Below are 10,623 nucleotides of genomic sequence, written 5' to 3'. Positions count from 1 at the left end.
TAGAAACCTGATGTAATAGTTGTCCATCTTACTGTTAACAGCAGAACCTGCCTAAAGTACTAGGAAGATGTTCAAATCCTTTTAGTGTGATCTCTACTGACAATTATCCAGAATGTTTTACTTTTATTATTATTCAAATAAATGGATGTCGGAGTGAATGTGATGAATTCTAGTCTTTTGACCCTCTTTGCCATTCAGTTAATCCTTTCCACTTCTTCCAACTATCACCTCTCAGCCATATTTCCTTGTTCCCATCTATCCATCATTCCACAAACTTTACCATCCCATATACAAACAATTACTGGTAACTCTTCTCACCACTCCACATCTGACCTTAAACCAAATCTGTGGCCATGTTATTTTTCATTAATGGAATAAACTGATTGACAATGTAATTGACAATGACAAGAAAACAACTGAGAATTCTTAACCAGTTGAATCTATTTAATATTGCAGTCATATCTAAAAAAGTCCAGAAATGCTTTCAGATTAGACACCAAATGTTTGTTTCTCTTCATTCTCACACCTACAAAAACAACAACCTTGCAATGGTAATTCTAATTAATATTAGAAAATCAAGAAAGTCAAGAAATACAGGGACATAATAAATAGTGGCTTGAACAGCACTATATTTATAATCACTTAAATATTTGTACACATGATCACTCAACTTTCTTGATCATCTTTCAATAGTTCATTGATTGACTGTAGCAAGATGAGACCTGAATCTGATGCCTTCTCACCCTCCGATAACTATGCTTGAATTCACACAAGTCCACAAGTATCTACAGCATTAACATTCTGGTAATCCCGAGTTTCAATGCCGAGCTAATTTATTCACTTGAAATAGTGAATTTCACAGCTTCTGCCTATTGCTCAAGAGATTCGGAGCAGTGAGGCAGAACGGTAGCTCTAAAAAAGATTAGGTTCTTAACATTCACAACCACGGGAGAAATACAGCATAGCAACCAAAATCCAGATTAAATTCTGGTCCCATTCATGGTCATAAATCAAGAACTATCTGTACTAGTTTCATTAAGTAGTTATATTGTTTGAAGCGTATGAGAGCCAGTATATTATAGTTAAATGGGATTAGACATTTGATGTGATGGACTAGGACCCAGAAGATCACAGATTCGACTCGGTCACAGTGAGTGATTGGGGCTTATTCTGGGGAAAGATTTGGGCATGGAGGATGGGGTTTAAATATGGGAATGAAAGACAATTGTCTCTTTTTAGGTCTATTATGGGTCTTTTCAGGGGCTGGAAGGAATTTTAGAGGTCTGCATACAAATTTATCTCTTATTGAATTCCTGTTTCCATTTCTATTCTTGGCCCCTCCCCCAAAATAAAAGAAAGAGATGAAAGCAACACACAGATAAACAACTATATTGGATTGTTGAGGACATAAGACTCAACTCTTTGCACCCATTATGTAATAAGCATTTGCCATTGAAAGTGGGTTTCCCCCCCCCAGTGGGATTTTCCCATGGATTTTGCCTGGGAACATAGATAAGTCAGGATCAAAAAGTCAACGTTCTCCTAAGCCTGCCTTATCTATGTTTCATGGTAAAATATTTGGAAAAATCCCATTGGGGGCAAATAAACCATGCATTCAGAGAGCAAAACAGACATTGCCAATGGATACAGAGTGCATGGGCATGCTTAGGAGGGCCCTGACTTTTGGAGCCTCCCTTATCTAAATTTCCTAGTAAAATACATGGGAAAGTTCCATAGGGGAAACTCCACTTAGGGTTAGGGTTAGCTCACCATGAATTTGGATACAAAAATGGACATCGTCAATGGGATTCACGGTGCAGGGGTAGGCTTAGGAGGCCGCTGACTTTTTGAGTCTGCCTTATCTATGTTTCCTTTTAAAATACATGAGAAAATACCATTGGGGGAAATCAAGCTCGGTATAGCAGTAGGTCACTATGAATTCAGAGAGGAAAATGGACATCGCCAATGGATTTGGAGCACATGGATGTGCTTAGGGGCTCCCTGACTTTTTGAGCCCGCCTTATCTACACCAAAACAATCTGGAACTGAACACACTCAAAACCGTAGAAATGGTGGTAGACTTTAGGAGAAACCCTTCCATAATTCCACCTCTCACAATACTAGACAACACAGTATCAACAGTAGAAACCTTTAAATTTCTGGGTTCTATCATATCGCAAGATCTAAAATGGACAGCTAACATCAAAAACATCATCAAAAAAGGACAACAAAGAATGTTCTTTCTGTGCCAACTCAGTAAGCTCAAACTGCCCAAGGAGCTGCTGATTCAGTTCTACAGAGGAATTACTGAGTCTGTCATTTGCACCTCTATAACTGTCTGGTTCGGTTCTGCAACTCAACAAGAAAGACACAGACTTCAGAGGATAATTAGAACTGCAGAAAAAATAATTGCTACCAACCTGCCTTCCATTGAGGACCTGTATACTGCACGAATCAAGAAGAGAGCCGTGAAAATATTTACAGATCCCTCACATCCAGGACATAAACTGTTTCAACTCCTACCCTCAAAACGACGCTATAGAGCACTGCACACCAGAACAACTAGACACAAGAACAGTTTTTCCCCGAAGGCCATCACTCTGCTAAACAAATAATTCCTTCAACACTGTCAAACTATTTACTAAATCTGCACTACTATTAATCTTCTCATCGTTCCCATCACCAATCTCCTTCCACTTATGACTGTATGACTGTAACTTTGTTGCTGGCAATCCTTATGATTTATATTGATATATTGACCATCATTTGTGTTGTAAATGTTATACCTTGATGAACGTATCTTTTCTTTTATGCACACTGAGAGCATATGCACCAAGACAAATTCCTTGTGTGTCCAATCACACTTGGCCAATAAAAAATTCTATTCTATTCTATTCTATTCTATTCTATTCTATTCTATTCTATTCTATTCTATTCTATTCTATTTCCTGGTAAAATACATAGATTAATCCCACTGGGGGAAAAGCCACTGAGGGTTAGTGTTAGGTCACCACACATTCAGAGAGCAAAATGGGCTTCACCCTAACCGTAAGTGTATTTCCCCCTCAATGGGATTTTCTGAATACATTGGTGATGCCCATTCCGCTCTACAAATTCATGGTGACCTAACCCTAAGTGGAGTTTCCCCCCCCAATTGGATTTTCTCATATATTTTCTCAGGAAATTTAAATAAGGCATACTGGAAACATCACTGCCCTCCCAAGTATTTCTATACTTGCCCAATCCATTGGCAATGTCCATTTTGCTACCTGAATGAATGGTGACCATACCCTAACCCTGAGTGTATTTTCTTCCTGTGGGATGTTCCAAAGTATTTTAAAAGGAAACGTAGATGAGGAGGCTCGAATAGTCAGCTCCCCCCCTCAAACATATCCATGCACTCTGAAAAATGTGCATTGCAAATGGATGCAAACTGCAGGGTATGCTTAGGAGGGCACTGACTTTTTGAGCCTGCCTTATCTATGTTTCCTGGTAAAAGTCATGGGAAAATTCCATTGGGGGAAAAATCCATTAGTATTAGGGTTTGGTCACCATGAAATTGGACAGCAAAATAGACATCACCAATGGATTCGGAATGCATGCATATGCTTAGGGGACATGGAATTTTCAAGCCTGCCTTATATAAATGTGGAACAAGAACTACCTGTACTTCCTGCACTGTGAACTCTAATCTTGTTAATCTAGCACTCCAAGATACTTTTTGCATGTTTGAAGCTGTCGCGTATTGTTGGTTTCTGTTGAATTTGTGGCCTATGAAGATACTGAGGTCCCTTTCACATCTACACTGCCAAGCCAGTTTTCTTTCATCTTATGCTTTGTGCCATACATTTTCTTGCTCTGATACAGTTCTTTATATGAGAAATTCCTCTTCATCCTCTTCATTTTGACTCACTGTTCAGTCCTGTTTAATTTTCAATTTTTTCTTTCACCTAAAATATGAGCTACCCTTCCCAGCTTTGTGTTCTAATTTCCCTTTACTCCCTCATCCAAGTCGTTGATGAAAATGCTGAAAAGCAGAGGACTCGGGGGAAAAACCCTCTGGTGCTACACTCCATGTTTCTTTCCAACATGGAGTGGAAAGAAATGGTGCCATTGATCTTTCAGTGTGTTCATTCAGCCATCAGTAAACTCATCTAAGTTCATTTAGCTAACACTTCTATTAAGGAGAATAGGCAATTAAGCTTGCCTTCAGAAGCTGCGGGTGCTTCATCACTGGAGGTTTTTTTAAATTTTTATCGTATATAAAAAGATAATTTTATTTGGATTAATGACTAGCTTAAAGCAAGATATGTTAAAATGTAGCTGTGCAGATATAAAATGCTTAAGTAGAAATAAAATAGGGCAGCATTAACAGACTGGACAGTCACTTGTCTGAAATGGTATAGGACAGTGATGGCTAACCTTTTTGCCGTCGCGAGCCAAAAGTGGGGGAGTGTGTGTGGTTGCGCTTGTGTCCACACCTATAATTCAATGCGCTTTGCCCCCATGACCCCCCCTCCCACACTCCCTCACTTTTGGCATGCAATGGCACAATGGGCCCGGTAGGCCTGTGTTTTGCCCTCCTCAGGATCCAGAGGCTTTTTTGGAGCCTGGGGAGCGCGAAAACTGCCTTCCCCACCCCCAAAGGCCCCCAGAGGCCCATTTCATGACTGTGTGGAAGGCCCAAAAATCAGGTTCGACACGCACATGCATGCCGGAGCTGATTTAGGGCCAATGGTTGCATGCCCACAGATATGGCTCCGCGTGCCACCTGTAGCACACATGCCATAGGTTCACCATCATAGGTATAGAATCTCCTACTTGAGCAGGGGGCTGGACTCCAAGGTTCTTACCAGCGCTATTCTGGATTCTGATTCCGACAAGAATATAATGAAGCATTTTGGACAAGACTTTGCTGACATTTAGATACACTGTGTCAGCATTCCTCTGATATACTAAATTGGTAACTGCATCAAATAAATTGCCGAGGTTAGCTTGACACAATTTGATGGGCACAAACCAGTAGTGGCTTTCAATTTTTTTTTACTACCGGTTCTGTGGGCATGGCTTGGTGGGTGTGGCATGGCTTGGTGGGCATGGCTTGGGAAGGATACTGTAAAATCTCCATTCCCTCCCCAATCCAGGGGAAGGTTACTGCAAAAATCCCCATTTCCTCCCAATCAGCTGGGACTTGGGAGGCAGAGAATAGATGGGGGCACGGCCAGTCAGAATTTTTACTACTGGTTCTCCGAACCACTCAAAATTTCCACTACCGGTTCTCCAGAACTGGTTAGAACTTGCTGAAACCCACCTCTGGCACAAACTTATGTTGGCTCCTGGGTTCATTGTAGCCTGCCTATCCATGTTGTCACAAACTTGTTCTGTAATAACCAGAGATCTTGCCCAATACAGGTACAACCTTCCCTCTTTTCTCCTTCTTTGAAAATGTCTGGGGGATGAGAGGACCTGATTGGAACAAAACCGTTAATGGTCTCATTTAATTCTTTCTTCTCTCTCTAATTGTCAGCACTATGTGAAATGTTACCCAAATTCTGAATAGTTTGTTCCATAATTAAGATACCTGGAAGCAGGCAAATAGAAAAATATATATAAAGAACAGATTCTTAAGCAAAGGAAAAGGGTAATTTAGCTTATTGCCATCCCTCTGCTTAACAACTAATTCCCACAACACTGTCAAATAATTTACTAAGACTGTATTACTATTACTCTTCTCTTCCTTACTAGTATTTATCTCTTTCCACTTATTACTATAACCATGTTGCTTGTATCTTTCAAGCAACATGTTTTTATTTGTTTCCTAGTATGATTTGATAGCTTCTTAGTAACCCTGACTATCACTAATGGTTGTATCTTTTTATTCTTGATGAATGCAATTTATTCTCCTTTTGTACACTGAGAGCATATGCACCAAGACAAATTCCTTGTGTGTCCAATCACACTTGGCCAATAAAGAATTCTATTCTATTCTATTCTATTCTATTCTATTCTATTCTATTCTATTCTATTCTATTCTATTCTATTCTATTCTAGATGTAGACTGGACGTTTATGGCCATAATTGGAGGGGGGAATAAACAGCTAAAGACCTGAAAGAGGAAGTATCTGAGCAAAATCTATAGAGCAGATTGACTGGTGGAAAAGTCTGCTGCATTTTGAAATGTATTCACTTAAATTAGCTAAATTCTCTCTTACCTGCTTCCTGAACACCCATTTAGAGGACAAGGTTACCAGAGATTTGCTACTGTAATTGGATAGGTAACAAGAGAACTCCAAAGCTAAAGTTTCAACAAATTGAAAACCATACAGTAGGAGGAGTGGACAACACTGAATTAATTTTATTTAATACTCAGAAAGGCAGTCTAGATACTGGGAAAACTGGTTTCCAGTTTTTGTTTTGTTGCTAAGCACCTCTCTCTAGGCTGTATTTTTCTCCTGCAAGAGTGACATAGCTTTAAAAAAAAACCTTAATCAATAACAAATTGTAGTCCTAACTACACATGAAAGCTCTTTTGAGTTGCTATTTATTTTGTATCATGCACTCCCGTTAACAAACAACTCGAGAGCAAATAATACATTCCATACAATGTGCTGAATTCCTGACACTAGTCAAAATTTCAGGGAAATTTTATGAAGTTCTCTTTGGTAGAAAGAATACTGAAGATCTTCACAAAACTTTATAATATGTATTAATTTATAAAAGGCAGGCCATCCTAGCCCAAAGCATGGCAACAGGAAGGGTATCCGGCCATTAAAACACTCTGCTGGCTCCATTCAGTTGGCCAGACTCCACCCTGCAAGGGATTATGGGGTCATTAAATGAAGATGATGATGCTAGCCCAAAGCAGCAATGTTCTCCCAATTCCCCAGTGATGCAGTTTCCTTAAATTGATAAACAGGGTGTGACCATTAGAAAGCACAACCAGTTTCCCTAGAAACGTCCTACTTCACCTACCCCAGAACTGCCTCTAATAAAATTTAACATCCATAAATTGATCCTTTTATGACACTTTTATCTATCAGGTATTGTAATCTTTTTCTCCATCTAGACTTCATTTTCACTTATTTAGTATAATAGAAGAATTTGTCTGCGGTGCTCTGTTTTAGGCAGTCTATAATAAATAAACTATATAAATCATAGTTGGTACAAATAGAAATATAAGAAATTAAATCAAGTTAATAACAGTCATATAATACAGCAAAGTGAGTAATATTAATTAATCTCAGGTTCGAGAATTAGCACAAAATAAATCCCAAATTTGAATTAAAAAGATCTTCAATGTAACTGTTGCTGTGAAAATATTTTAATTTCTTAGTGGGCAGTTCACAATCTGTAAAATAAACACAAGATTGTGATCCAGATTAAAGGATATATTTGGAACAATTCTAGGGAATTAGGCTATATACCGTAAACTTATTTCTTTACTAAAATATTTTATGAAGTTCTGCTCTGTGTCAAACATGCATTGGGAAAAATTAGCATTATTTACACATTGCATTAAGGTCATGACAAGTTTGTTTTTATCTAAATAAGGCATATTTCATGTGTTGATATTTGTTCACAAAACGGCTTTTATATGTAGAAAAATCAAGAGGAAAAAACAAATTCAAAAAATTAAAGCATTCTATAGAAGAAATTTAGAAATGGGTATAACATGTTAGTTGCTTGAGAGCAGCTTAAATCTAACACCTTGGACTGGGTTGAATTTCTTGGGAGTTTTCTGAGACTATGAAGAAGAGGCTGCTGAATTATATTGGCTCACCAAAGCTTTCATTCACTAACTGTATATTTAACTTTTGGACCTAAAAAATTCAGAATCTGAAATAACTTTTATTTAAAAAATTATAACTGCAAGTTTGCATATTTTCAAGATTTTGAACTGGAAATCATATTTAAATGGGGTCAATGCTCAAATATTGTGATGATAGTTCTAATTTAGAGTTCCATGTCAGATCTCTGTTTATGTACTGAAATAATTATGCAATCCTGTATTGAGCTATATCATTTGCAGCAGCATTGTTGCTTCTTGTTATAATATACTCCGTGCTTTGCAATGATGCTTATGTGCAGGCTTTCTTTGTCCAGGTTCAGAAGCTAAGCAGAATCATGTCTACCATTTACCTATTAATACTTGTTAGTATTGGATAAAAGACCTCTATGGTGTATCAGGGATAGAGGCTGGATTCAGAGGTCAAAAAACATCTCAGAGGAAGACAATGGTAAACCTCTTATGTACAGTTGCCAAGAAAACTGCAGGAAGGTATCTGTAAAATTCACTGGGATTTAGGTTTAGCTCAAAGGAAACTTTTTGTAACAACACCATGTTATATATTAATGTGTCAATTTTAGTTAAAATACATAGATACATAAATGCTGATTGCATTATTCCCTATTGGGGTAAGCAACGTTATGGAAAGAGAGTAAAAAAATAATAATAGAAAGTCCCAAAATGTAAAGCCATAAGATAGAAAAAGAAAACATAATTAAATCCAGTTTACACTAATTCAGCATCTCTCTCTCCAAACCTTCTATTCTTGCAAATCATTTTTACCTTGATCATGTCCAGACCCTCTTTCATCATGTGCCTTTGATAGCTTTATAATTTATTTTTATTTATTTTATTTATTTATTTTGTCACAACAGTATATATAAGCATAAGCATGAAAGTAACTATATAATATATAAGCATATATATATATAAGCATAAGTATGTAATAACTATATTAATTGGATATAACAAAAGGAAACAACAGGACAGGAATGGTAGGCATGTTTGTGCTCTTATGCACGCCCCTTACAGACCTCTTAGGAATGGGCTAGGTCAATAGTAGACAGTTTTTGGTTAAAGCTTTGGGGCTTTTGAGAAGAGACCACAGAATCAGGTAGTGTGTTCCAAGCATTAACAACTTTGTTACAGAAGTCATATTTTCTGCAATCAAGATTGAAGCGATTAACATTAAGTTTAAATCTATTGTTTGCTCTTGTATTGTTGTGATTGAAGCTGAAGTAGCCTTTAACAGGAAGGACATTGCAATAGATGATTCTATGAGTTAAACACAGGTCCTGTCGAAGGCGGCGGAGTTCTAAGTTTTCTAAACCCAAGATTTCAAGTCTGGTGGCATAAGGTATTTTGTTGTATTCAGAGGAGTGGAGAACTCTTCTTGTAAAATATTTCTGGACACGTTCAATTGTATTAATGTCTGAAATGTGGTATGGGTTCCAGACAGGCGAGCTGTATTCAAGAATTGGTCTAGCAAATGTTTTATAAGCTCTGGTAAGTAGTGTAGTGTTTCTGGAGAAGAAGCTACATAAGATTAGGTTTACAACTCTTAAAGCCTTTTTTGCGATGTAGTTGCTGAATCCCAGTGATTCTGTGCTGTTTACAAATTGTTAAATCATTAAAAACAAGAAAACAACAACAACAAAGAAAGATAGAAAAATGACAAAACCAAAGGGAAACAAAGAATACAACCTAAGGGGGCTCCACTTTATATCACCAAAAGGCTGGATAAGGAGCCAGGTCTCTGGGGCTCTTTAAAATAGGGGGTCTCCAACCTTGGCAGCTTTAAGCCTGGAGGACTTCAACTCCCAGAATTCTGGGAGTTGAAATCCGCCAGGCTTAAAGTTGCCAAAGTTGGAGACCCCTGCTTTAAAACCCCAGAGGGTTATTTGAATTTGGGGAGAAATTTCATTCCAGGTGGAGGGCATTGCTGGAGAAAGTGGGTTTCTGGGAGCTAGAGAGATGTCATCGTTTAATCAAAGGAATATAGAACACATAACCCTGCAGTGTCAAATTGGTCAGGCAGATATTGTGGCAGATACTCCCTCAAGTACCTTCATGGGTAACAGCCAGCACTTTGAATTGCACCCAGAAGCAAAATGTCAACCAGGGCAGCTTGTATAGCAGAAGTGTTACACAGGGATTCTGAGGCATGCCCATCACTGCCTGTGCCAGTTAAAGCATTTGAATGGCCTTCAAGGGCAGTCCAGATAGAGCACCTTGCAGTAGTCAAGCCATGAGATGATTACTTCTCTTTCTTTTTGAGGCTCTCATCAAACCACCTTCATTCAGATCTATTGTCATTTTCACAGAGACGTAACACACCCACACCACACTATGACCAGCCAGCTCATCCTTGGGCATCAAATACACTCAAACTTTCTGCTGTTGCAAAGATGGGGCCAGGACAGGTGATGCTTGTCTCCCAGCTCTGGCTGGCCACCTGCCTTCTAACTGCAGAGTCCTTAAAGAGCTTTTGCAGGCTCTCCTTTCTGACAGTTCAGCAAAGAGACAGAAGGAAGGGTAGAGAAAAGGAGAACGTGGCCTGCTCCCTTATCTTTATTTGTCCTTATTTTGAGCTTATTTCCCAGGAAGAAAGGTGCTACCTCTTTACTTGCCCTCTCCTCTTTCTTCCTTTTTTGGGGCTGTGATGAAAGCACAGACGGATGAGAAAATTCAGGGGCTGCTCCTTTACTGCCCTCCCAGAGAAAGCACCAAAGGAGTAGTGCTTTCTCTGGGAGGTACCAAGAGCAAGGAGTAGCAAAGCAGGGCTGGGGTCCCCCTCTGCCCTGGGGCCAAGAAGGGAAAGCAAGCGGGCTCATTGA

This window comes from Ahaetulla prasina, chromosome 1 (genome assembly GCF_028640845.1).
Source record: "Ahaetulla prasina isolate Xishuangbanna chromosome 1, ASM2864084v1, whole genome shotgun sequence".
Taxonomy (NCBI): domain Eukaryota; kingdom Metazoa; phylum Chordata; class Lepidosauria; order Squamata; family Colubridae; genus Ahaetulla; species Ahaetulla prasina.
Note: the sequence above shows the minus strand (reverse complement) of the source record.